Here is a 27268-nt window from a genome sequence, read left to right as displayed (position 1 = left end):
AATGGGCGGGGTAGAAATATAAATATTGTTGTTGTTGTTGGATAGGACGGCCCTATTTTCATTGGAGAAATGTTGGAGAGCATGCTTCCTGTGGTCCTATGGCCTTTTTCCACCTGGGACATAAAGTAGTGGGGGGGGGGAGCTATTCTTATGTGGAAGCAAATAAATGATTAACCCCATCTTCCTCTCATCGTGCAGACTTATTCCCTATTGAGATGTGAGAGAGAGAGAGAGAGAGAGAGAGAGAGAGAGAGAGAGAGAGAGACTCAGACATTTTGTTCCTTAATTTTGATTCTGGATTTTCTATATGAGGATTCGCCATACTCTGGTAACTAAGACAGATGTTTCAATATTCAGAATCCTTTTTTTAAAAGCATCTTGTCTAGTGAATAAAATACTGTTCTTCTGAAGGAACATGCTTTGGCATCAGCTGGATGTATGGGGGAGAACTATCACTGAATTAAAAAACAGCACTTTTTTTAAATAGTAACATCATTTAATTGGAATTGCTTCAACTGAAAAAATGATGTTGCTGTGACATCACTGTCAAATATTTTTTTTATTGAAAAAACCCTTCAGTTATTGAGTAATAAAGTGATTGTGGCTTTAAGTAAGGTTGGGGAAAGGATATACACATAATCCTCGACCTCAGCTGCCTAAATGCCTTGATACACTACAGGGGGGAATGCTTGCAAAGGTAATCATTTAGGTGTTCCTCTCATCATTCCAAAGAGAGCTGAACTCTCTTTTCACTCTAAGGTCCAGATCAGACTTCAAAATAAGATCTGTTTCTTTCTATTACTGAATAAATCAATGTTGCGGCTAATACTCCTGTCTGCTTGCACTGACTCTTTGCCATTTCATTTTGCAGGATTACAAAAACCACAGAGCTATTAAAAGAAGTGTCGTCATACCAATTTGTTACTGATCAGTAGAGCACTTCATTGTAATGCAACAGATTAATATAGAATGTGCAGACAGACACAATGGAGAACATCAGCTGCATCTCTTCTTCCAGAAGTGAGTTTGCATTAATCATTGAGATCAGGAAGCCTGTCACATTGTGAGGAGTTTTATTTTCTACCTCACATTTCAATAATTAGCACTGCAAAACCATCATCTTAACAGAATGAAATAAATAAATAAAAGTGTTAGTTCAGTTTCCTGTGTGCTTCTACCTACCTGCTTCTTCCAGGATAACTGGAAGAGAAATAGCCATAGATCACTCTATCAATCTATCAGTCTGTCTGTCTGTCTGTCTATCTATCTATCTATCTATCTATCTATCTATCTATCTATCTATCTATCTCATTTCAAATTTATCCCTGGGGATTATTGGACACGACACAAGAAGCATCCTGAAATTCAAAGGAAGGGTAGGATTCTAAGGCAGATGAAGAATTTGTCTCCTCTCCAACCAAGAGATGAGCATGTTGAATGCTTTCTGGCAGAGGATCCTCACATATCCTGGAATCATAGGACTGTAGAGTTGGAAGAGACCCTGAGAGTCATCTAGTCCACCCCCCTGCAGGGCTGATTTGTCAATCAGTGTGACACTGCCAACAACAGCTCCTGAGCTGGAAATCATTTTCAGATTAGACACTCTCAAACATGGGCTCAGTAGTGACTGGGCGTGGTGAGCTCACTACCAAAACTGAAGTTATTGGAATATGCATTAAGATGCATCCTATATTTTGCACTTCGAGATCTACTATTTTAGAATTATTTTATTTATAAAAAATAGTGATGTGCTGTTGCATCATAAAAATTTATCGCAGTGGTTTGTAACAGGGGGCACAGCTGGGGAGGGAAGCAGCAACCGCCCCCTCCAGGTAGCAATGGTGGCCAAACTTGGCCATCCGGCTGTTTTGGGACTACAATTCCCATCATCCCTGACCACTGGTCTTGTTAGCTAGGGATGATGGGAGTTGTAGCCCCAAAACAGCTGGAGGGCTGAGTTTGGTCACCACTGAGCTACAGCAACATTTTCAAGGCAGCCAGCATTACAAGCCTAGCAAATATTTGACTTATGATACCATATCCAACATAGCAGTTCGAAAGCACAAAGTACAAGTAGATAAATAGTTACCGCTCCGGCGGGAAGGTAAAGGGCATTTCCGTGTGCTGCTCTGTTCACCATAAGCGGCTTCGTCATGCCGGCCACATCACCCGGAAGCTGTACGCCGGCTCCCTCGGCCAGTAAAGCAAGATGAGCACCGCAACCCCAGAGTCGTCTGCGACTGGACCTAATGGTCAGGAGTCCCTTTACCTTTACCTTACCAATGTACCTTATTTACATGGTAACAGTTTTCCTCTTCTGGCTCAGAACTCTGATACGCAACTCATGGAGAACTGCATTTATCCTACATACCTGGACCTTTGTTTTGTTTTCTTCATATGTCCTCTGTGACGCTATCACAGAATCTCCTGTATAAGAGTAAAGGTTAGAAAAGGAACAATCACCTTCTTGGAATCTGTACACATGCAGCACGATATAAGGTGGCAGAATGAATTGTACTAATTCATCCTGCAGATAGGAGATAATCTCCTCAATCTCTCTGTAGAATATATCGTCCTATAATGCTATGCACCCCTCACCTGCAAGGGCCTTCCTTATTCTGCATTTTCTGTAGTGATGCACAATCACTTTTGTTGTGAGCCATTCTGAAAGCCCATTAGGACTAGTTTAGCAAGCTCTGGATGTCCAGAAATATCTACGTTTGATCACATCCCACACTCATTTGGGTTTAGGTCAATTCTGGAGCTCATGCCAGTAGGCCAAGAGACAAATTCATGGAGAAATATCTTGCTTTTTACCAGAGTGCTGCTGAAATTTCCAATCCTTATAGTCACCCAAGATTTATCTGCACATAAAAATCTTGACTCTTGAAGAATCATAATTAAAATATAAATGTTTCAGAGAGAGTTGGTTACATTTCATGGTTAATGCTTTTCTTGACCTTGATCATTTACATCTATTTCCACAGAGATCTGGGGTTTTCCTCCTTCTCCCATCAGGGTTGTTCTGAAATCGGTACATGGTTTTTATGACCACATGCTAAAAGCCAATCAATATCTCGAAAGGCGGAGAGTGACACTGAAAATGCCCATCATTTCATCAGTTGATTCCAATGATGAAAAAGTTGGTATATGCAGCACAAAAAATAGAGGTGATATATATCATTAAACACAGAGCAAGCACATACTCTTGATTATGATTTAGGTGGATACTGCCCTAGGGAGGGGTGGAGAACCTGCGGCTCTCCGTAGTTGTTAGACTACAGTTTCCATCATCTTTGTCCATTGACTATTGAAAGCCTCAACACACACCCTCCAACATTACTCCAGTGAAAATAGAGACATCCTAAGGAAAAGCGGGACGCAGGTGATGCTGTGGGTTAAACCACAGAGCCTAGGACTTACTGATCAGAAGGTTGGTGGTTCGAATCCCTGCGACCGGGTGAGCTCCCGTTGCTCGGTTCCTGCTCCTGCCAACCTAGCAGTTCAAAAGCATGTACCGCTCTGGTGGGAAGGTAAACGGTGTTTCCATGCGCTGCTCTGGTTCGCCAGAAGCAGCTTGGTCATGCTAGCCACATTACCTGGAAGCTGTACACCGGCTCCCTTGGCCAATAAAGCGAGATGAGCACCGCAACCCCAGAGTCGGTCACAACTGGACCTAATGGTCAGGAGTCACCTTTACCTTAAGGAAAAGCAGGGCGTTCCTGGATCAAATCAGAAATTCGGATGGTTTTTGTAAATCCGGGACTGTCCCTGGAAAATTGGGATAATTGGGGGGTCTGTCAATGTCTTCCACGTGTGTTGTGTCAGGAAGATTTTGGGAATCACATGGCAGGACAGAGTCTCAAACAAAGGTGTCCTCTCCCAAGCCCACATTCCCAGAATGTTCTGACTCCTGTTTCAGTGACATCTACACTAGCTTGGTCATGTGCACAGAATGGAAGATGTCAGGATCCCCAAGGATGTGCTCTATGGGGCGCTGGCTTCAGGCACCAGGCCTGTTGGCTGACCAACTCTGCATTACAAAGATGTCTGCAAACATGACATGGAGGCTGGCAATATCAATCTTGCTATGTGGGAATTCCTTGCAGATCACTGTAGTGCCTGGAGACAGTTGGGTTGTGTATCCACAGCAATGGCCAGAGGAGGAATGACTGCTGCGAGGAGCACACAGAGAAGAAACACTATGGGGCATCTGCAGCAGCATGACCAGGCGCCTTTGTGTGCCCCAACTGCAACAAAACATATCTCTCCCATATTGGTCTCTATAACCACAACAGGTGCCATAACCTTCCAACAGTTTGTCTTCACCCTCAAAGCTGCACTTCTCCATTGTCTCCCAAGACAGATGGATGAAAGCAGCAACAGTTAACCACCATCTTAAAGTGGATCTTCGAGAGCTATTAAAAATCACAGAGGGGTTTTGTTTTTGCAAGTGAGCGAGCAAGACAGCCAATTTAAACACTGGTTTCAATAGAAGAATGTTATGTTTACCACCCACTTAAATCAATGGGGCTCGTGGGTGGCTCATATTGCCTGGCTGTCACCAAATGCATCGAAACTGTGAACGTTTTTGAAAGGCTTTTGTCTGGTTGGTTTGTTTTCTTGGACAAGGAGTTCTTCACATATGACAGAGCATGTTTTGAGCTGCACTTTGGAAATGGATAGCCCATTGTTCTAGCTATCTTAAACTCTTATTGCCCAAGAGCCACTCATTTGCCACTTACCATCTCTTGATAGTCATTTTGGATGTTTTTGTTGCTGTTCAACTGCTGATAAGGACCACCTGAGAGTCAAGCAGTATTGGTGTACTTAGACTATCTCAGAAGATGGATTTAATATTATCTTGGCAATCCACTCTGCACATGGTAATGTGGTATTATTTTCTTATGGGGTGTTAGGGTACACTTGGATGTTGCCACTCATTAATTACATTCTTTGAGCATTGATGCTATTATTTAATTAAGCTGCTGCCAGTAAGAATGAGCACACAGAAATCCAAGGAAGGTTTCATAGCTGAACTTTCTTTGGTTCATTTATAGCTCATCAGTTGCAATCACTTCAGTATAAGTGGCAACCCATCTTTCTCTCTCTCTCCCTCCCTCCCTCCCTCCCTCCCTCCCTCCCTCCCTCTCCCCACCCAGCAGCCAGTGGGGTGAGGGACAGCTCACTCTTGCCAAAGGTCTGAATTGATAGTTTGTAGCTGCTTTTTGAAATGGGATTAAGGTCCACAAATGACCCTAGGATCAAAGATTGCCTATCCATGGTCTACATTGACTGGAAGTGACTCTTCAGGGCTTCATTTCTCTCTAGAGCTACTTGCAGATGCTTTTACATGCTGGTAACAACACACACAACGTAACAGGCTGTTTTTGACTATGTAACAGAACTTTCAAACACAATTCAACATATAATATCTCACAAAGTGTAATTTCATATTGGCATATTGGCAATAACCAATCATCCTTGTCATGCTATACCTTCAAGTTTTCCATCTGATCTGATATCTACATACAAGGAATGTTAGAATCCTCAAAGCAGCGATACATGGAACGCCATAAGATAAGCATACCATATTGTGGTTATTGCCAATATGCCAATTTAGGAACTGAATGGACTTCATCTCCTGACCATCCATTGGACTTTAATTTCTCTGGATATATTCTGTTTGCATGATGTGTTGGTCTATGGAATTACGCTTTGTGAGATATTATATGTTGAATTGTGTTTGAAATAGAAGTTACATAGTCAAAAACAGCCTGTTACGTTGTGTGTGGTGTTACCAGGATTGTATTTACGTAACCCAAAGTTTAGTAGTGTTTTGCAGATGCTTTTACATGCAGCACCTAGGGCCTTGCACTGATCTTCAATGCTTCCCATCAAAGCATATGGTCCTTCTCTCCTCCTGGTGCCTAGGGCTGTATGAGGTGATGCCTCCACATGTGCAAATCCTCATTAGAAGTCCAGTGAAGTTTCCAGAGGTGTAAACCAGGCTCTGTCCAAGACTGGAGGTCAAATCCCTCTTTCATTTCTTTTCTTTTCTTGAGAGCCAGTGTGGTGTAGTGGTTAAGAGCGGTAGTCACGTAATCTGGGAAACCGGGTTCGTGTCTCCGCTCCTCCACATGCAGCTGCTGGGTGACCTTGGGCCAGTCACACTTCTGTGAAGTCTCTCAGCCCCACTCACCTCACAGAGTGTTTGTTGTGGGGGAGGAAGGGAAAGGAGAATGTTAGCCGCTTTGAGACTCCTGAAGGGGAGTGAAAGGCGGGATATCAAATCCAAACTCTTCTTCTTCTTCTTCTTCAGCTACTAAATGTATCCAAAAGGTTTCTGCACATTATTATAAACTAATTGCTAACTTTCAAGAACTTTTTCTTGCCTTCAGTAAATGCCCAGCCTCAGCACACTCTAGCAGAGCTTACATTTGTGGGCCAGAAAAGCAAAGGTGCCAGTCACTATTATTACCTGTTGGCATTCAGTTATACAATACGAGTTGCAGTGCAGCCACTGCCCATCTCATCTCTTGCAAAGCCTGAACTTTTGCATTGTGTGAGAGACTGCAGAATTGAAAAAGAGACAACTCTTGCAAAGGGCAGCATTGATGACTTAGCCAAAAAGAGAGAGAGAAAGACAACGACCAACTTTAATAACAAAACAAAACAAACCCAACACTCAGTAATAATAAAAAAGAATGTCACACTATGCAGAAATTAACTTCTTTTGCAGCTGGAGAAGCTTTTCTGGGCAAGCTCTTAAAGGAGCAGGGACGCGGGTGGCGCTTTGGGTTAATCCACAGAGCCTGCGGCTTGCCGATCAGAAGGTCGGCGGTTTGAATCCCCATGACGGGGTGAGCTCCCGTTACTTGGTCCCTGCTCCTGCCAACCTAGCAGTTCGAAAGCACGTCAAAGTGCAAGTAGATAAATTGGTACCGCTCCGGCGGGAAGGTAAATGGTGTTTTCGTGCACTGCTCTGGTTCACCAGAAGCAGCTTAGTCATGCTGGCCACATGACCTGGAAGCGGTACGCCGGCTCCCTCAGCCAATAAAGCGAAATGAGTGCCGCAACCCCAGAGTCAGCCACAACTGGACCTAATGGTCAGGGGTCCCTTTACCTTTACCTTAAAGGAGCACTGTCCTATATTTTATTCTGTGAACCGCCCTGGGATCTTACGATGAAGGGCAATATATAAATTGAATAAACAAACAAACAAACAGCAGATGAATCTCGAGACGTGTCTAGAGCACTATTTAGTCTTGTTATGTTGGATGGGTTTCAGTTAGTAAGGTGTGGACAAGGTACTGGGCTTTGTCAGAGTGACCATTTGTGCTCTGGACCCTTGCCCCTCTTGGCTGATAAAAGCAACCAGGGAGGGAACAGCTGGCTGGGCCAGGGAGGTGATTAATGCCTCACAGCAAGAGGGAGTGGTCCCTGCCTGTTGGAAGGAGGCAGAGGTAAGACCACTCCTCAAGAAACCCTCCCTGGATTTGGAAAATCTCAGTAATTACCAGTTGCCAATCTCCCCTTCTTGGACAAGGTTCTTGAACGGGTGCTCATGGACCAGGTGCAGGTGCTGTTGGAGGAAATTGTATGTCTAGATCCATTTCAATCGGTGTTTCGTCCTGGTTTAGGCACAGAAATTGCTTTGGTCACCCTCCGTCAGGAGAGAAACAGGGGAGATGTGTCCTTGTTATTTCTCCTTGACCCCTTGGTGGCTTTTGATATATAAATTCAATAGATCATCTTCATCAACAATAACAACATTTTAGAATGACTGTCTGAGTTAGGGGTGGGAGCACCACTTTGCAGTGGTTCCAGTCCTACTTGAATAGTCATTTCCAGAGGGTGATGCCTTGGGAGTGTTCTTCAGCCCCATGGAGCCTTCAATGTGGCATTCCTCAAGTTCAATCCCACCCCCCCAGCTGCTTAACATCTACATGAAATCGCTGAGTCGGGTTATCTGGAGATTAGGTGTATATATGAAGGGACACGGGTGGCGCTATGGGTTAAACCCATAGGGCTTGCCGATTAGAAGATCGGTGTTTGAATCCCTGCGACAGGGTGAGCTCCCGTTGCTCAGTCCCTGCTCCTGCCAACCTAGCAGTTCGAAAGTACGTCAAATTGCAAGTAGATTAATAGGTACCGCTCTGGCAGGAAGGTAAACGGCGTTTCTGTGCACTGCTCTGGTTCACCAGAAGCGGCTTAGCCACATGACCCGGAAGTTGTATGCCGGCTCCCTTGGCCAATAAAGCGAGATGAGAGCCACAACACCAGAGTCGGTCATGACTGGACCTAATGGTCAGGAGTCCCTTTACCTTTACCTATCAGCAATATGCTGATGACACACATGTCTACTTCTCCTTTACATCTGCAGGCGTGGCAATGGATGCGCTGAACCATTGTCTTGCCTCAGTAATGGACTGGATGAGAGCCAATAAACAGAAGCTCAGTCCAGATAAGACTAAGGCACTGTTAGTGGGTGATTCTCTAGATTAGATGGATGAAAGGCTGCCTGCACTTGATGGGGTTACACTCCCTCTGAAGATAGGGTTACACTCCCTCTTGGCTGCTGGGAGGAACTGGCATAACACAAAATGGCTGCCACACCCAAAGGAGCAAAAAAGAGGACCACAAAATGGCCTGTGGACACCCACGCCCCCCAAGTTCAGCTTCTATATCAGGCAGCACCTCACTTGCTTCTGAAGATAAGCTCTCTGCACCTCTCCTCCATTCAGAAGAGACTGGAGTCTCTTCCTTACTATCCAAGGAAATGTGGACATGGTTAACTGAGGGGTATTCAATGTAGGAGAGGCTGAGCAAGTTCAAACAGGAACTGAGCAGGAAGAATAAACTGTCTCTCACACATTGTGGATTTCACAGAGACCTTTTTTGGGTGCCATTGGAGAGACTTTTTGTCCTAGAAGGTCAGGGTTCTAAATCACATGAGCAGCCTCTATGGGCTCCCTGCTCAATGGTTCCCTTCCCAACATGTGAATGTTGATGAAGCCAGTGAGAGAGATGATGGAGGTGGTGGAGCCAAGAGATTCAATCCTGCTCTCCCTATGATGTGATGGTAATATCGGGAGGGGGAAAGTGAAAAACACAAGCAGATCTATATGAACTTTACTATATGGCTCTTACTGACATAACTATATGGTGCTTATGTACCTTGCATAGTGCAATCCTAAATGGGTTAACCCATAATGTACACACCATACATTTATAGCAGGCTTCCTCAAACTCGGCCCTCCAGATGTTTTTGCCCTACAACTCCCATGATCCCTAGCTAGCAGGACCAGTGATCCGGGATGATGGGAACTGTAGTCTCAAAACATCTGGAGGGCCGAGTTTGAGGAAGCCTGATTTAAAGCAACCTGCAAAAAGCTCAAATACTGGGAACTATACTTTACTCCTCAGAAAGCTGCAATTCTCAGTACGCTTGACAAACTTTGGATATGTTTCAAATATATGATGGTGTGCTTTCTTCATTGAACAAGGCTTCCACACATAACATCCCAATTCCATTCTTTTAAACATTTGCTTGCCACTGAAAACGAATAATCTGTTTCTTTCCCATCAGAGAAGGTAGCTTTTCTTCCTACAGTGGAACAAAAAAAATCATATACTCTATTCTCAGTGAAACTTTGTTTCCTTCCACCCTAAAGAGAATCCTTTTTTTAAAAAAAATGCTCTTAAAAATTATTATTTAACAGCAAGCTGCTTCTTTGTTTTTCACATCACCTGAGGTGATGAGATGAAGAGGGCCAAGGAAAGGTCCCTCGAAGCACAACAATTACCTTTGGAGATGCGCTCCAGAAAATGCCAACTAACTGTCAGAAATGAAAGCAAGCTACGAGCAAATTAGTTTGGCTAAATAACACAGAGAATCTCCCTCCTGCCCTAAAAGCATTATTTTAAAAGGTGGGGATGGGGGGAAGGGATTGCTCATCCCTCCTGCCTTTTTCTAGGTCACCTCAGAACTTCAAGCTGCATGAGAAAGCTTGAAGTAAAAGTGCTAAAAAAGAGTCTGCGTAGCGTTATTGATCATTCTGGAAGTGGGAAGTACAAAACGTTATTGTGACAAGCTGAGCCACTGAGGTCTGGAGGCGTAGAACCTGCAGGAAGTCCTGCAGCTATTAAGCTTAGAAAGGTCACTACAGAAACAGGAAGTGCCAGACACTCTTCAGTGCTTTCCTCCTCCTCTTTTAATCCTGATTAGCTGTCAAACTTTGCTATCGCTTCCTAAAAAGGCAGGGGTTGGAAAAGAGAGCTGTCAGTTATAGCTACTGGTTTAGGGGAAAGGTGTTCGCTGCGGTTTTGTGAGGTTCAGCGATGTATCAGAGCTGCCATGCGCCCAAATAAATCACCTCTGATTAGGGATATAGGAGAAATTGTCCAGTTTTTATCTTACTGTAAACCTACCAAATTTGTGCTTTTGGAACTAGTGGTCAAACTGAGACACAACATTTTGGAACTAGTGGACAAACTGAGATGCAACATTTTTAGCTGAATTTTGCTGCTGAACTACCACGGGACTCAGTTTAGCAGCTGCCCAACATTTATCTGAATTTTGTAATTTTGTAAAGATGCCCAACCAAATAAAGTATGCAAAAAGGTGCACGTTAGCGAAAAGTACAATTAAAATGTGCATATTCATGAATATAGCATTCATAAATGCATTGTGTCAAGGGACAATTGCATATACCAGGCCTATTTGCATATAAAACAGGAGAATTTTGCATACAAGCGCTTACAAATTTTCACGCAGACTTATCGCAAATGTATGTATCAATCACAGCAGGGTAATAGGATGCATAGATCAATTCTTTTTTTAAAAAAAACAACACCAAAAACTGGTGTTAATGTATTGTGGCATTGTGATGCAGAATGCAAGAAGGAGCTCTGTTTGTGAACAGGCCAACAGATGGCAAGTGTACTCAAAGGTAGCTTACAAGCCAGAATATAAATAGCAGTGGTGAACCACAAGAGGAAATATGCAATAGAACAAATCATTAAACAAAGCTACTTTAAAAGGCTCTTTGTTTTCCCTGCAAGTGGTTAAAAAGACCCTTTCAATAATTATATAATAATGATATATGCCTATAATTATGTCTGTGCATATGTGTATTTATTGCATCTATTTCCCACTTTCTTTTCCCCAAGGAGCTCAAGGTGGCATCCATGGTTCTCCCCCTCCTCGTTTAATGATGCTTTTATTTAATTATGATTTATGTCATAGAACTTAGTCTTGCAAAAAAAAAAAAAGAGAGAGAGAGAGAGAGAGACAACTGTTCATGACATCCAGTTGAAAGAAGACGAGACGATGGGTGTCAATTTGCATTTCTTAGTGCAGAAAGTATTGATCTGATGTTTAGAGATCTTTCCTGTTCTAATTAATTCAAGAGGGTTCTGGAAGATTCCGGAAGCGTCTTTGTGTGAAAGAAACAAGCAGAAGGTTCATGTTGTTCGGGTTATTCTTTCAGAGAAGCTGAGTACAGCTGGTTTAAACTTGTTCTGTTATCTCTTTCACTCAAGGTCATGCTGACTATAAAAGTAAGGCCTAGGTTTCACTTTTTCTTTCTATCTCGCTTCCTTCTGATGTGGTGTTCTGCACATAGTATGCTTAGCGTCAGACCTATTATAAGTTATTGTAAGTTTAAGTTAAGTCTGCTGCAACTGGATTTCTTATGGATGGTGCCAATCCTGAATATATTGGCTTTGTGACCATTATGTTCATTTGCCTTCAGTAGCAGTAAAGCTCTTCTGGATGAAATATAATTGCCTCTGGTCTATTTGGGGGGAATCCTGCAAAGTGTTTAAGTTTTTATTCTGCTAACTATACATTGGAATCTGCTCTGGATCAATAGTGAGTAGAATTCCATGACATGGGATACCAGGTTCGCTTCATATTTTGCAGAGCTACATATTCTGCAGACCATAAAGAACTCTGATCGCGGAAAAATTGATGCTTTTGAATTATGGTGCTGGAGGAGACTCTTGAGAGTCCCATGGAAGATCAAACCTATCCATTCTTAAGGAAATCAGCCCCGAGTGCTCACTAGAAGGACAGATTGTGAAGCTGAGGCTCCAGTACTTTGGCCACCTCATGAGAAGAGAAGACTCCCTGGAAAAGACCCTGATGTTGGGAAAGATGGAGGGCACAAGGAGAAGGGGACGACAGGACGAGATGGTTGGACAGTGTTCTTGAAGCTACCAGCATGAGTTTGACCAAACTGCAGAAGGCAGTGGAAGACAGAAGTGCCTGGCGTGCTCTGGTCCATGGGGTCACAAAGAGTCGGACACGACTAAACAACAACATATTCCACAAAGCTACAGAGTCACCACCACAGCTTGCCTGGATGGAGATGGGGCAGGGGAAAAGTGAACTTGAGGTTGTGTGGGCATACCAGTAGGTTCACCTGCTCAGCCCTGACCTCACCACAACCCTGTGCCACCCCATGCAGGTAAGCTGCAGTGATGCTGGTGTCAGAGAGATACTGTTCCAGCTCCTCCACACACCACACTGGTTGCTACTGTGTGGCCTACATGCAAGTCATGCATGAGCCGGGCTAAAAGTTGTAAGGAAACTCAATTGCTCCTTGCTGCCTTCCTCTCAAAGGAACTTACACATTGCCTCCTTTTCCCAGAAAAGAACAGTGGACTCCACTGTCTTTTGTTGGAGATGTTACAACCAGGAAGGTCTGTATGTGTGGAATGGCAGACTGGTCCCAGTCCCTCAACAATGATGTTCCAGAATGCTATGAAGGTTCCACCAAAGTACACAGATGAAGGAGCAGAAGAGGAATCCAGATAGCTTGAGCCATGTTGCAAGCTACCTGGTCTACCTAAGATCACACCCTTGTTGCCTAAATGGGAGTGTTCTTGTCCCACCCCTTGCTGGGGATTATTTATTTATTTATTCATACATACATACATACATACATACATACATACCCCTCCCATCTGGCTGGGTTTCCCCAGCTACTCTGGGTGGCTTCCAACAAAATATTAAAGTACAATAGTCTGTTAAACATTAAAAGCTTCCCTAAACAGAGCTGCCTTCAGATGTCTTCTAAAAGTCTGGTAGTTGTTTTTCTCTTTGATATCTGGTGGGAGGGCGTTCCACAGGGCGGGTGCCACTACTGAGAAGACCCTCTGCCTGGAACCCTGTAACTTGGCTTCTCACAGTGAGGGAACCGCCAGAAGGCCCCTTGGTGCTGGTCCTCAGTGTTTGGGCAGAACGATGGGGGTGGAGATGCTCCTTCAGGTATGCTGGATAAGCACACAATACTTCCCCAGCTTCTTATTTCAAGGACAGGTCACATGGCCCAGTGAGGCCAATCACACCAAGGCATGTGTATCCCTATTTAGGACACAGAATTCCCCGAAGCTGACCTCTTCTGATGTGGGCCCATTTAACAGTATGAAATTAGCTGGTTACCCATTCAGGGGACCAAGTAACATTTTCTGAGGGGTGTCCCACGACTAGCTGTTGGAGCACCCATTTCGCCTACTCCACACTGCTATTTATTTTCCTTGGGTGGTTTTTGGCTTTAATGCTACAGTGTAGGACAAGTAGTTTTGCCCAGTTGAGGAGACTTGGGGATTTCACATTCTACCTCTTCAGATCTGACTTGCCCTCAAGGTAGCCAGCTTAGTTTAAAGTTGCCCACAAGTAGCCAAACAACCTTTGATCTGATCTCTGCAGATCATCTATAGAGTAGTGAATACAGTCATACCTCAGGTTAAATATGCTTCGAGTTGAGCGCATTCAAATTGCGCACCTCGGCAACCTGGAAGTAACGGAGCAAGTTACTTCCAGGTTTTGCCGCTTGCGCATGTGCAGATGCTCAAAATGATGTCATGCGCGTGCGCAGAAGCAGTGAAAAGTGACACGCGTGCTGTCGCTAGTTACGTTTACCTCTAGATGTGAACGGGGCTCCGGAATGGATCCCATTCGTATCTAGTGGTACCACTGTAAAGCTGTGACCATTTAACCACACATATCTCTCATGTCTTCGTTCTAGGTGTGTGGACAATCAGAAATCAATGTATGACTCAATTAATACATACACATACACATTGTGAACATATACAGTTTCCAGCACAGTTCCTCAGAAGAAAATGGCATTTTAAAGCTTACGTTTATCTACTGTTAGACTGCGATCATATACACTTACCTGGGAGTAACTAGCATTGAACTAAATAGGACATAACTCTGAGTAGACATGCAAATGACTGCCCTGTTAATTTCACTATCCTTTATGGCAAATGACCTCAAATAAAGCTCCTTGCATCTGTTTGCCTACCAGTGTTCCCTGGTGTTATTATTGGATAGCTTTCCTCATAGCCACCCCAGAGAAAATAACTATATCCATTTCAGCTGATTTACAACCAAAATAAATACAGTCTGCTGTACAAATATTGAGTTTTACCCACAGTTAATCAATGTTAGATGAGTTTATCAGTTCTTTAAAGAAATTCCAGGAAGCCATCAAAAGTGGGTTGTGACTGGAACAGGTAATAAAGAGGCCAGACACCAATATATGGATTGAACCAGGTCCACGGCTCACAGATCTCAGCAGAGGGATACAACTGTGCTGGAACGACCAAAATGGCCTTGTGGGAGCCACCCTGCCCAGAAGAAGAGACCCCAAAACTATTGTCTATTAGGAAACGTACAGAATACTAAGGCATTCAGTTAGATGCCCGGTATCATCTGAATTTGAAATACAGTGGTACCTTGGGTTACAGACACTTCAGGTTACAGACGCTTTAGGTTACAGACTCCGCTAACCCAGAAATAGTACCTCGAGTTAAGAACTTTGCTTCAGGATGAGAACAGAAATCATACAGCAGCGGCGCAGCAGCGGCAGCAGGAGGCCCCATTAGCTAAAGTGGTGTTTCAGGTTCAGAACAGTTTCAAATTAAGAAGAAACCTCCAGAATGAATTAAGTTCTTAACCTGAAGTACCACTGTATATCCTCCATCACATCAGGCCATATTATGCATGCTTAGAGAGCTAGTAGGACCTGCTGTGACAAGCGGGGACATTGTGGAATATACTGACCCTACTGAAAACCATGAAATAATCTGTTCCAAAAAGTATGGTGGACCAGAATTCTCTCAGGTGTGCTAGGCCACTTGCATTGACTATTTTGTTTGAAAGACATGGAAATGATAAAATACATAAAACAGAATAAAGTACATTGCAAAGTTAAAATAATTATTTGAACCAGACATTCTGTCAGATAAGAGTTTGCTTCCCTGAAGAATTTAACTTGCCATTTACAAAAACATTTCCCCTTAAAATGGCTGCCCCAAAGGCAAAACAGGCCACTTTTCAGAGACCTAGGGAGACCTATCCCCTAAGAAAAAAATAATCAAATACCTAGGCGATCTCCCAACTGGGAGATTTAAATCTTCGAACAAGGCTGTTCTTAAATCCTCATAAATTGGGCAAACCAGTAAGCAGTGGCATAAGTCTTCAATAACATTACATCCACATAGGGAAACTCTCTCTTCATAGGAGATGTAAAATATGCATACATTTCTTCTTAATTTTTTTAAAAAAGAGTTGTGGTTCATTTTTAAAAACAAAGAACTGCGTCACAAAATTCAGAGAACTGCGAAATCCAAAGAATAATTACTTTCTGATCAGTAATCAACAATTGCTTCATGATCCAGGAGGTATGAATTAGTTCAGTGTGCTTATAAATGTGGACTAAACAAAATTTCCTACATCCCTATTTCTTATAGTCCAATATGTTATTACTTATGTATTTCTCTTTAAACAAATCCCAGCCTTATTAGCATTATCATTTTCTTTTTGTGTCCTTTCCTGCTAAAATGAAATGTTGAGCTAGGGAAAAAATAAAGTATTCTTCTTTTCTCTTTTCACAGAAAATGTCACAAATGTCTTTACAGGACATGATCGTGTAAGAAAAGTCTAGTGTAGCAGCAAGCAATGTATGTTCAATAGCTATGTATCAATTCCAATGAAATTATCTTGATAAACATCTGAATGACGTTCTCAGAGGATTCAGTTAACCATTATAAAAAGGAAACCAATTAACAATGGCTATCCATGTTGCTACAGTAGTTATTTTATTGTTATAGTGTGGCAGACGCCATTAAAAAATTGATACTTACCATCTTCTAACATTGAGGCTCTTTAGGGCACTTAAGATGGGGAGTGGTGGCTTCAGATATATGTGTTCTACAATTCCAATCAGAGGTGATGATTGGCTATGCCGAGTGGGACTGATGGGAGTTGGGCTCCAAGAACGTAGGGAGGGCCACAGGTTTTCCACCTTTGTCTTGGGAAATGCCTGAGTGATATGGGCTTCTCACGTACTATACAGTAGAAATGCAGCCAATAAACAAACAATGAGGGAGAACTTTATGAAGGCATGCATACCAGCAAGACCATGTCAACTAGACCTTCATCATATTTACATGATGGAAGGAAATGAACTAGAAACTGTAAGGGTTATGAATATGACTAACAATTTTTTTTGGTACTATAAAGGTAAAGGTACCCCTGACCGTTAGGTCTAGTCATGGACAACTCTGGGGTTGCATGCTCATCTTGCTCTATAGGTCAAGGGAGCTGGCATTTGTCCGCAGATGGCTCAGATGGTCATGTGGCCAGCAGGACTAAGCTGCTTCTGGCAATCCAGAGCAGTGCACGGAAACGCCATTTACCTTCCCGTCGGAGTGGTACCTATTCATCTACTTGCACTTTGACGTGCTTTCGAACTGCTAGGTGGGCAGGAGCTGGGACTGAGCAACGGGAGCTCACCCTGTCACAGGGATTCGAACTGCCAACCTTCTTATCAGCAAGCCCTAGGCTCTGTGGTTTAGAGCACAGCGCCACCCACGTCCCTGTTGGTACTATAAAAGGTAAAGGGACCCCTGACAATTAGGTCCAGTCGTGGCCAACTCTGGGGTTGCGGCACTCATCTCGCTTTATTGGCCGAGGGAGCCGGTGTACAGCTTCCGGGTCATGTGGCCAGCATGACTAAGCTGCTTCTGGCAAAGCAGAGCAGCCCACGGAAACGCCGTTTACCTTCCCGCCGGAGCGGTACCTATTTATCTATTTGCACTTTGACGTGCTTTCGAACTGCTAGGTGGGCAGGAGCTGGGCCCAAGCAACAGAAGCTCACCCTGTCACAGGGATTCAAACTGCCAACCTTCTGATCGGCAAGCCCTAGGCTCAGTGGTTTAGACCACAGCGCCACCCGCGTCCCTGTTGGTACTATACTGCAGCCTTATTCTTTGATTCAGAATTCATCTGCTGAAGTCCAGCCCATCATGCATATGAATTAGGGTAATTAGCTCCTCAGCAAGACAAGTGGCAATCTTCTTCAACTCCTAAATTCAGTGATCCAAATGGGAGATAAGGCATTCAACTTTGGCTCCCCATAGAGTCATGCCTGAATTGTATACTTAGATCCTTCTAACTGGTGTACAGGTAAAGACTTCATTTCATTATTCCTAATTTTAAAAGCCGGTGGGTTTTTGTTTCTTCTTCTTTCTTTCTTTTTAACAAAATATATATTACAGAAGAACCAGTGTAGTTCTTTGTGGAATCAGTAATCATATTCTGTATGCAGCAACATGACAGAATTAGTGGACAGGTAGGCAAACGACTATTATTATCTTAAAGGATTAGCTCAGTAATCCAACGACAGAAAAGACTTTTTAAAAGGACACACACTCAAGTCTCATTTTCTCATTAAAAACAAATATGGTTTCCTCCTAATGGTTTCCAGAGTGTAGTAATAATTATAATAGGAGAATTTTTGTTGTCGTTGTTGCAAACTTTAGTTCACATCATCATTATCTGTTTTTCCATCCAGAATATGCCATGCAATTGATCAACATTTTCATATTGGATTATTTTATTTACACATAAAGGGCATCTGTGAGGCACAGCCACTAAAGTCAGCATTCTCAATGAACCTCTCATAAATTTATGCTGTTTTGTAGACTATTTAACTAGCTGAAATGTTTCTCATAATTTGGGGAAATGGGCTATATGGACAACATCTGCATCAGAAATTTGGAAAGAAAGTGAAGCATGCTAAGTCAATAATCTTACCCTCTACATCATAAATATTTCTTTGCGAATAACATTATTAACATTACCATCATAACCCTCCTCCTCCTACTGTTCACCCTAAGGTTGGAGTGTGAGTTAGAACAATTACATACATAATTTTATTTGTATGCCACCTTTCCACAGTTCAAACCATGCATAAGGCAGCTTACAAAATGAAATATATACACCGTATTTTTTGCTCTATAAGACGCACCAGACCACAAGATGCACCTAGTTTTTGGAGGGGAAAAACAAGAAAAAAAATATTCTGAATCTCAGAAGCCAGAACAGCAAGAGGGATCGCTGCGCAGTGAAAGCAGCAATCCCTCTTGCTGTTCTGGCTTCTGTGATAGCTGCACAGCCTGCATTCGCTCCATAAGACACACACACATTTTCCCTTACTTTTTAGGAGGGAAAAAGTGAGTCTTATAGAGCAAAAAATATGGTATATATATCCATAATTATAACATGACAAATGTAGTCATGAACAATAAATAAAACATTAAAAAATGCACAACCAAACTGAACAATTTCCACATAAATCACAAGTTCAAAGAGAAATATACAAGAAACCAAAAGCAACACTCCCACCCCAAACAAAGAAACCCAAACAACACCCCAGCCCAACAGTCTGTTCAAGAGCCTTAGCATTTGTAGCTGTGTCCAGTCAGTACCCAACTAAATCAACGTGTGCGTGGAACAACTTCAATAAGTACAACATCTGAGGACATAGCACTAACATAAAGGACAACAAAAGACAATAAAGCATTTACTACACCATGTCTTCAATCTGGCCTGATCCTCATGCTCAGAGACAATCATTTATGGGCCCATTAAGACATGTATTACAGTGGTACCTTGGTTCTCGAACGTAATCCGTTCTGGAAGTGTGTTCCAAAACCAAAGCGTTCCAAAACCAAGGCATGCTTTCCCATAGAAAGTAATGCAAAATGGATCAATCCGTTCCAGACTTTTAAAAACAACCCTTAAAACAGCAATTCAACATGAATTTTACTATCTAACGAGACCATTGATCCATAAAATGAAAGCAATAAACAATGTACTGCAGTCGCACAATCAATCAATTGGTAGCTGAACTGGGTTCCACACAGTCACAAAAGCAAAACAAAAAGAGCCGCAGAAGCAAAAACACAAAATAACAGACAGACCTCAGCGTAACACTCAGAACGGAAGTGTGCCACTCAAATCGGAAGTGTAGCACTCAAAGTGGAGCATGTTCGGCTTCCGGAAAAAGTTCACAAACCGGAACACTTCTGGGTTTGCAGTGTTTGGATTCCAAGTTGTTTGAGTACCAAGGCATGTGAGTACCAAGGTGTGGTGATCACACGGGTACCTTGGACGTTTCACCGTCTATTGATCCCGGTGCCACCACTTTATTTCTCACTGCCACCACCCAGGCCTTACCTGGTACAATACTGAGTCCAGTCAGGGTTAAATTGGAACATAAGCTTCTGTTTATTTATTGCAGTTTATCAGTCAATTGCAATCATGGGGTGTCTATCCAGTTCTATAACTTCCACTACCTGCTCTCACTTACTAAACCACCTCTCAGATATTTACTTGTCTTCCTAGCCCCTAACTGTTCCTGACTCAGCTTATTTCGCTACACTAACTCAACCTACCCCCAGACTCTATCCCAATTCACTCCCACTCCCACTCCAACCAACCAACCAACTCCCAACAAACTCCTCCCTTTGCTCCTCCCAAAGCTGGTTTTATAGTCCCTCTGACTCCACCCCCCTGGGACCTGATTGGGTAACCTGTTTAACTATTTCACCTCCAGCACTCTCATATGTTAATCGGAAGTGTAACACTCAAAACGGAGCACGTTCGGCTTCCGAAAAAAGTTCGCAAACCGGAACACTTCTGGGTTTGCAGTGTTTGGGTTCCAAGTTGTTTGAGTACCAAGGCGTTTGAGTACCAAGGTACCACTGTACTGATATTATACCACACGCGGACTTGGGTGGGACAAAGTGCCTCTGTTATCATTGATCACGAAAGTATTATAATGCGTTCAAAAGAAAGCTGGCATTTCACATCTTCCAAAACAGTCTGGCATATGCCCAGTGTTTAGAAATGATTTCTTACATAAGTTATGAGTTTTCAAGAGACCTGAGACCTTTCATGTCCAAGTCTCAGGGGTGCTAATTAAACTGTGACTGATAATAATCTTGTCTTCTCCTGCTGTACTCCTCTGTTTTATCATGTACAGGTGTTTGAACTAATGAGAACGCTCCCTGGATTATCTTCAGGGTTTATTCTTATTATTTAAAGAAAACAGAGCCATGCATACCTGAATTAAAAGCACATTTTAGTCCCAAGGAAAACAATAACAGTTGATTCAAAGCTAACTTACAGCCTGATCTTTACTCTGAAATCTTATTGAGTTCTACTACTACTACAACAACAACTCAGAAACACTTCCTGCCTTATATAGAACTCCCTCCAAAGGTTGGGCCACTCATTTTCAGTATTTGAAAGGGCTTTGAAAACCCGCCTTTTCCAAATGACTTTTGATATACTTTACTTGGTTATGATTTATTGAGGTTTTGTAGCTGTTTTATTGATCATTTGTTGATTTCATCAATGTTTTATCACTGTGCTTCTGGATACGGTTTTTGTCCTGGTTGAATTAGATTTCAATGTACTGTTGATTTCTTTTTCATTTCATGTTAGCTTTTTTATACTATATTGTTTTTCTATGCTTCTAATTACAATGGTACCTTGGTTTTCGAATGTTTCCATTGACAAACGTTTCTGAACTTGAATGCCGTAAACCCAGAAGTAAATGCTTCCATTTTCAAACACGCCTTGGAAGTCAAACTTCTGAGGAGTCTTCCGTATTGAGTCTTCCGTTTTGAGGCTTCCATATTGAGTCTTCGGTTTTGTTTCAGAACTTGAATGGTTTTCCAGAATGGATTACATTGGAAAACTGAGGATTGGTTGGCTCCAGAGATAAATATTTAAATACTAGTTAAATCAATCAATCAATCAATCAATCAATCAAGGGTTCTATCCAATGATCCTGTGCCACTCTCACAACAGATTTCCTTGTGCACAACAGATCTCTCTCTTCTCTCGTCTGCAACCCCCCATCCTTTGAATCTGGTCAAAAGGGTTGGGGGACCCTCCGCAGCAGATTTTGCGAACATGCAGATGGAGGAGAGATAGGGGAGACTCATTTTATGATCAGAGTTTCATTTTTACAGTTTTGGATACAGCCTCAAGTGATAGATTTCAATGGAACATTCCCTGGCAAGTGTGTACAGACGATGGAGGTCTTAGCTTTTCAACAATATTACACAGATGTTTCTGAAAACTCTATGAGACTGGTATTAAACATGGATCTGATGTTCACATGAATAAAAATCTTATTCACTATTCAACTTAACCCCACCCCCCTCTTCCTCCAAGCGCTTAACCTGGTTTGCTGTTCCCAACCTTTCAGGTCCAGCTAAGGTTATTGTCAATGCTGGGTTCAAAACGGTTTGATTTAATTGATTTAATTACTGTCAGAAAGGGCTTTGTCCCCAGTGTTGTCATCTTAAATCAGAAAATGGCGTTAAGATGTCAGTGCAAGTAAAGTGTTTGAATGCAGATCTGCAGAGATGCTTACATCAAAATATCACTCGGGGCTAAGGCATCGCAAAGCTGTTTGCTAACCACTGAGATGATAGTAAACATATCAACAAGAATTGTGTCCAACCCATATGCATTCAGCATTATGCAGACATCGGAGAACTAGAGAAAGCCGCAAGTGATCACCTTCTGTATTATCCCGTCATCTACAATGGATGGCTCATATTAGAGTTGCCATCAAATTGTGCAAACAAGTGGAATCGTACAATGGATCTGGCAGTGTCTACTTGGAGCAATTTTTTCCAAGGAATTTTAAATGAAATTATGAAAGAGTTTGAAGAGGACTAGAAATATTTCTTAGGAAGGTGGGTTCCCAATGCCCTACCTAAGACCCTTTATTGTAGGATGTTAAATTTCATTCTAAATGTGCTGTAGTTGTTTTCTGATCTTCACCAGCGCTTGCATGCCCTTTAGGAAATCCATGACTGCTACAGCTCTCCATGCAGTGGACAAAGACTTTCCTCCATTGCATCGCTGACAATTTAATTTCCCAGAAGGTGGAAGAACCAGCAAGGGGATCATCTATTTTGGACCTGGTCCTCACCAATAGGAACTGATTGAAGTGGAAGTGCTCAGAAACTTGGGAGGAAGTGATTGTTGTTCAATTTGTTTACATATGACATGGATGAAAGAATTAAGGGGATGTTCATCAAATTTGAAGATGACACCAAACTGGGAGGGGTAGCTAATGCCACAGAAGGCAGAATCAGAATTCAAAATGACCTTAACAGATTGGAGAACTGGGCACCAGCTAACAAAATGAATTTCAATAGGGACAAATGTAATGTTCTGCACTTAGGAAGGACCAAATGCACAAATATAGGATGGGGGACACCTGGCTTACTAGCAGTACATGCAGAAAGGATCTAGGGGTCTTGGTGGACCACATGATAACATGAGTCAACAGTGTGATACACAGCAAAAAATGCTAATGCTGTCCTACACTGCATCAACAGAAGTGTAGTGTCCAGACCAAGGGAAGTAATAGTGCCACTCTGTTCTGCCTTAGTCAGACCACACTTGGAATACTGTGACCAATTCTGGGCACCACAATTTAAGAAGGACGTTGACAAGCTGGAAGCTGTGCAGAGGACGACAAGCGAAATGATCAAGGGTCTGGAAACTAAGCCTTTTGAGGAGCGCTTGAAGAAACTGGGAGGAGACTGAGAGATGATAGCTATCTTCAAATATCTTAAGGGTTGTCCATGGAGGAGGGAGCATGCTTGTTTTCTCCTGCTCTGGAGGGTAGGACTCCAACCAATGGCTTCAAGTTGCAAGAAAGGAGATTCTGACTAAACATTCAGGGGGAAAAGCTGTTCAGCAGTGGAACAGACTCCCTCAAGAGGTGGTGGGCTTTCCTTCCTTGGAGGTTTTTAAACAGAAGTTGGATGGCCATCTGTCATGGATGCTTTAGTTGAGATTCCTCCATTGCAGAGGGTTGGGCTTGATGATCCTTGTGGTCCCTTCCAGCTCTTTGAGTCTATTATTCTGTGTCTACTCAGAAGTAAGTCCTATTGATTTCAATGGAACTTACTTTCAAGGGAGTCTGTGTAGGGTTGCAGCTCTAATGTGTCATCCCAACCTCTCAACTAACTAGAAGGGATCCCTATATTTATAGCACCTCAAAAATGTGCTGACACCTTCTCCACTGGTGGGAATGTGTGAAATCTGAGTCTTTATTTCACTTCTCAAATATACTTCTATTTCCCCATATATATATAGTGCATGTTTGAGACATTTTATTCACATAAAGTGTATCATGGTAATTTTTTTGGCAACAGCTGTCACCCTTTTTATTTTGGAAACCCTATCCAGATATGCAAAGTTGACATACATTTTAATATGAAATTTACTTTTTATACATAATATATATTTTTAAAGTACAGATTCATGTACACTTGGGTTTTTGTGTTTATCATCTAACATTTATGGATAATATTAATGTATGTTTTAAATACCATGTAAACTGTTTAGAGCTTTCAGCAATTAAGCATATATGAGTTTTATAAATAAATAAGCAAAAGTCCTTTGTCGTGCAGATCGAAACCATTATATGCAGCTGGCTTATTGCACATTCCGTGCATATCAAGTAGTTCTCAAGCCGAATACCTGCCTAGGACACCTATTCATATCAGCAAATTTGCTTCACCTGACTTATCCAAGAGTTTTCATGGTACAGCTGCATTATCCTGCATTGCTATGCTGATGCAATCCTGTCTTCCGTTCCTAGCAATCTCCTGGTTCCTTACCTGGACAAACTAAGTGTGGCTTAGAGCCTAGAAAAGGACTCTGACTCATTGCATCTCACTCCAGTTGCCTCTTTACAAGGACACTGAAGACTTGCAGCACCCTTGATTTACCATGGCTATGGATGCCAAAATCTGCCAACTGGCACAGTCAGTTCTCCACACGAAACCCAAGTGCCCTTGCAAAGGTTTACCAAGCCATTTCCTTATATAATACAGGGTGCATGTTTTCTTATTGATTTTTAATATTGAACATTCTGTTTTTTCCAGAAAAGTGCACCATCTAAAGTAAATCCTATTGTGCATACAAATTGGACAACTAGCACATTTTAACTACTACAGATAGCTTTGCAGCCGCATTATTGCTTATCCTAAAATCCCTTTTGTTTCACATCGCTTCTGTGCCGTGTAACTATAAATAAGCTAATAGCTCAGATTCTATAGTTATATAATGCTATTGCAATTATGTCTCCAGTGTATCAAATCCATGCAAAATGCATGCCCTATTCCTGCTTCAGGGAAGGAAAAGTAGGGAAGCATAAATATTTCAAGCGATGCTTTGGGCAAACATGGTATTGTTCTGCACCTCCAGATGGTGCTATATCACAACATTTTCCTTTGTGATATCAGATCAGAATATACTGATTGCTCTAGCTTTGATCTTGCCATTATATATGGACGGATTTTTTTATTTTAAAAAATGCCAGATTTTGCACGGGAAAATGTCACTGTGGGCAAAGTCCCAATGAGATGCAAAAATTTACGCAGAAAATCCCAGTGTTTTCATACATCAAAACACGCGATGCTCACAGTGCCCTCAGTCTTTGAAGCATTTTGTTAAGAACTGGTAAGAGATCTCCTGTTTGCATTCCCTTTTATTGCAAGGCAAGGCAAAAGTCCCCTGTGCAAACCCTTCTTGATTTTGTGCAACTTCCACCTGTGGCTTAAACATCAGATATCCATGGTGGATTGTGGCTGTTGACTGTGGGGCATGAACAATTATTGGGAACAATTGTTCCCAAGCAGAACAATTATTTTTGCTCCAGAACTCAGACCTTTCATTTCCCTCTACCAGTTATTCCCGCTTACAGTTGTATGGTTGGAAGAAGGAAGGATTGTAGGTCACACTCACACTGTACATTTGAAAAAAAAAATGTGGGTGGCACTGTGATATTAACCACTGAGCCTCTCGGGCTTGCCGATCAGAAGGTCAGTGGTTCAAATACCCGTGACTGAGTGAGCTCCTGTGGCTCTGTCCCAGCTCCTGCCAACCTAGCAGTTCAATAGCACACCAGTGCAAGTAGATAACTACCTGCTGTGGCAGGAAGGTAAATGGCGTTTCTGTGCACTCTGGTTTCTGTCACGGTGTCCAGTTGCGCCAGAAGCGGTTTAGTCATGCTGGCCTCATGACCTGAAAAGCTGTTTGTGGACAAACACTGGCTCCCTCAGCCTGAAAGCGAGATGAGCGCCGCAACCCCATAGTCGCCTATGACTGGATTAAACCGTCCAGGGGTCCATTACCTTTTATTTTTACCTTTTATGTACATTTAAAACACATGGATTCACTCAAAGAATCCTGGAAACTGTACATGGCTTTCCTCAAAGAATCTTGGAAACAGAGCTAAAATCCCAAGCACCCTTAGCAAACTATAATTATCAGGATTCTTTGGTAGAAGTCTTCACACAAAAATCTCTACATATTTTCTTGGTTGGAGAACTAAAGCACAAAATTTAGAGAAACAAACCAATTCCCTCCTTCTTGTCTACCCACAATAGTGGGGGGGAGTGGTCTTCCAAATGTACGAGAATGGGCATTGCAGGTTGCTGAGATATCAGTGACATGAAGAACTGACTACAATGATGGATGAAGGGAGGTGTTTTTTTAAAAAAATAATAATAAATTTTATTTATACCCCACCCTCCCCAGCCAAGGCCGGGCTCAGGGCGGCTAACAAGCAATAATAAAAACAAGTTGAATGAATACAACTTAAAAACAAGATTAAAATACATTAAAACATTGAAACATTAAAATGCAGTCTCATCACAGGAGGAGAAAGGAAAAAGGAAAGAGGGGGGGAGGGAATCAAATTGACTCCAAGCCAAAGGCCAGGCGGAACAACTCAGTCTTACAGGCCCTGCGGAAAGAAAGCAGATCCTGCAGGGCTCTGGTCTCATGAGACAGAGCGTTCCACCAGGCCGGAGCCAGTGTTGAAAAGGCCCTGGCTCTGGTTGACAACAACAACAACCTCTGTTTGTTTAAAGCTGGAAGTTTTTTATACGTTGATATAAATATCTGCTTTGTAAAGATATCCATGTGGATGCAAAACTGCTCTTGATTCCAGAAAATATATAACATTACATAGCATCCAGCAGCCAAATTGTGGAATACATTATCATCTGAGATGGCTCCTGGTTGGAATTATTGGCGTCTGTGTGCAGCTGCCTGGAAAAGAGTAGACTGAGAGGCAAGGGCGCAAACTTGCTCCCCACATTGTGGGGGCCTGGCATCACCTGACCTGTCCCACCCCCATTCGTTGCCCGTTCTGCCTCGCCTGTCCTGTCAGCACTTGCCTGCGGGTAGGGGGCATGGAGGGCAAAAATCACCCTTCATGCTTTCTGCCTCCACCCTGTGGGCCAGTGCTCGCCCGGAGGCAGTGGGGGATGGTGGCCCCCTCAATATTGGTGGCGCTGCCCAGAAATATTGAGGGGGCTGAAGCCTCTTCCACCCCGATAGTTGACCCCACCGCTTAGACATATGATAGCCAACTTCAAACATCTCAATGGCTGTCACATTGCAATATGAAGCTTGTTTTCTCAAGCTCCAGGGAGTAAGACCGAGCTAATGGATTCAAGTAACGAGAATGAAATATCCAACTAGACATCAGGAAGAACTTTCTGATGGAAAGAGCTGTTTGACAGTGGAACAGATTCCCTCAGAAAGTGGTTGATTCTCCTTCACTGGAGGTTTTTAAGCAGAGGTTGGAGGGCTATCTGTCATGGATATTTTAGCTGAGATTATTTCATTGCAGGATGACCCTCAGGAAACCTTCCCACTCTATAATTCTATGAAATAGGGCTACACGGTCCCAAATTTATCCTCGCTAGGCTTGCACCAAGTCCTGGTGCATTGGAACAGAGAGATGATGGCTATTCCCACAAATGCAAACTTTCCCCTTCTTATCTCAGTACAAACAGTGGTGGCAACAGCAATGATATCCATGCCACACGAAGGCTTGGTCTGGGG

General features: G+C 42.6%; 1 long non-coding RNA gene across 1 annotated transcript; it reads right to left on the bottom strand.

Annotated features, from left to right (window-relative positions):
- Nucleotides 1-1942: 1942 nt before the first annotated feature.
- LOC310687986 lies at nucleotides 1943-26457 on the bottom strand. The gene is made up of 3 exons (XR_014516713.1): nucleotides 26384-26457; nucleotides 2276-2427; nucleotides 1943-2011 (listed from the first exon to the last, which is right to left on the bottom strand). It is a non-coding gene; the product is annotated as an uncharacterized lncRNA (long non-coding RNA).
- Nucleotides 26458-27268: the final 811 nt, after the last annotated feature.

This window comes from Podarcis liolepis, assembly GCF_965112155.1.
Source record: "Podarcis liolepis genome assembly, chromosome: 10".
Lineage (NCBI taxonomy): Eukaryota > Metazoa > Chordata > Lepidosauria > Squamata > Lacertidae > Podarcis > Podarcis liolepis.
This window is presented reverse-complemented; position numbering and strand designations above follow the sequence as displayed.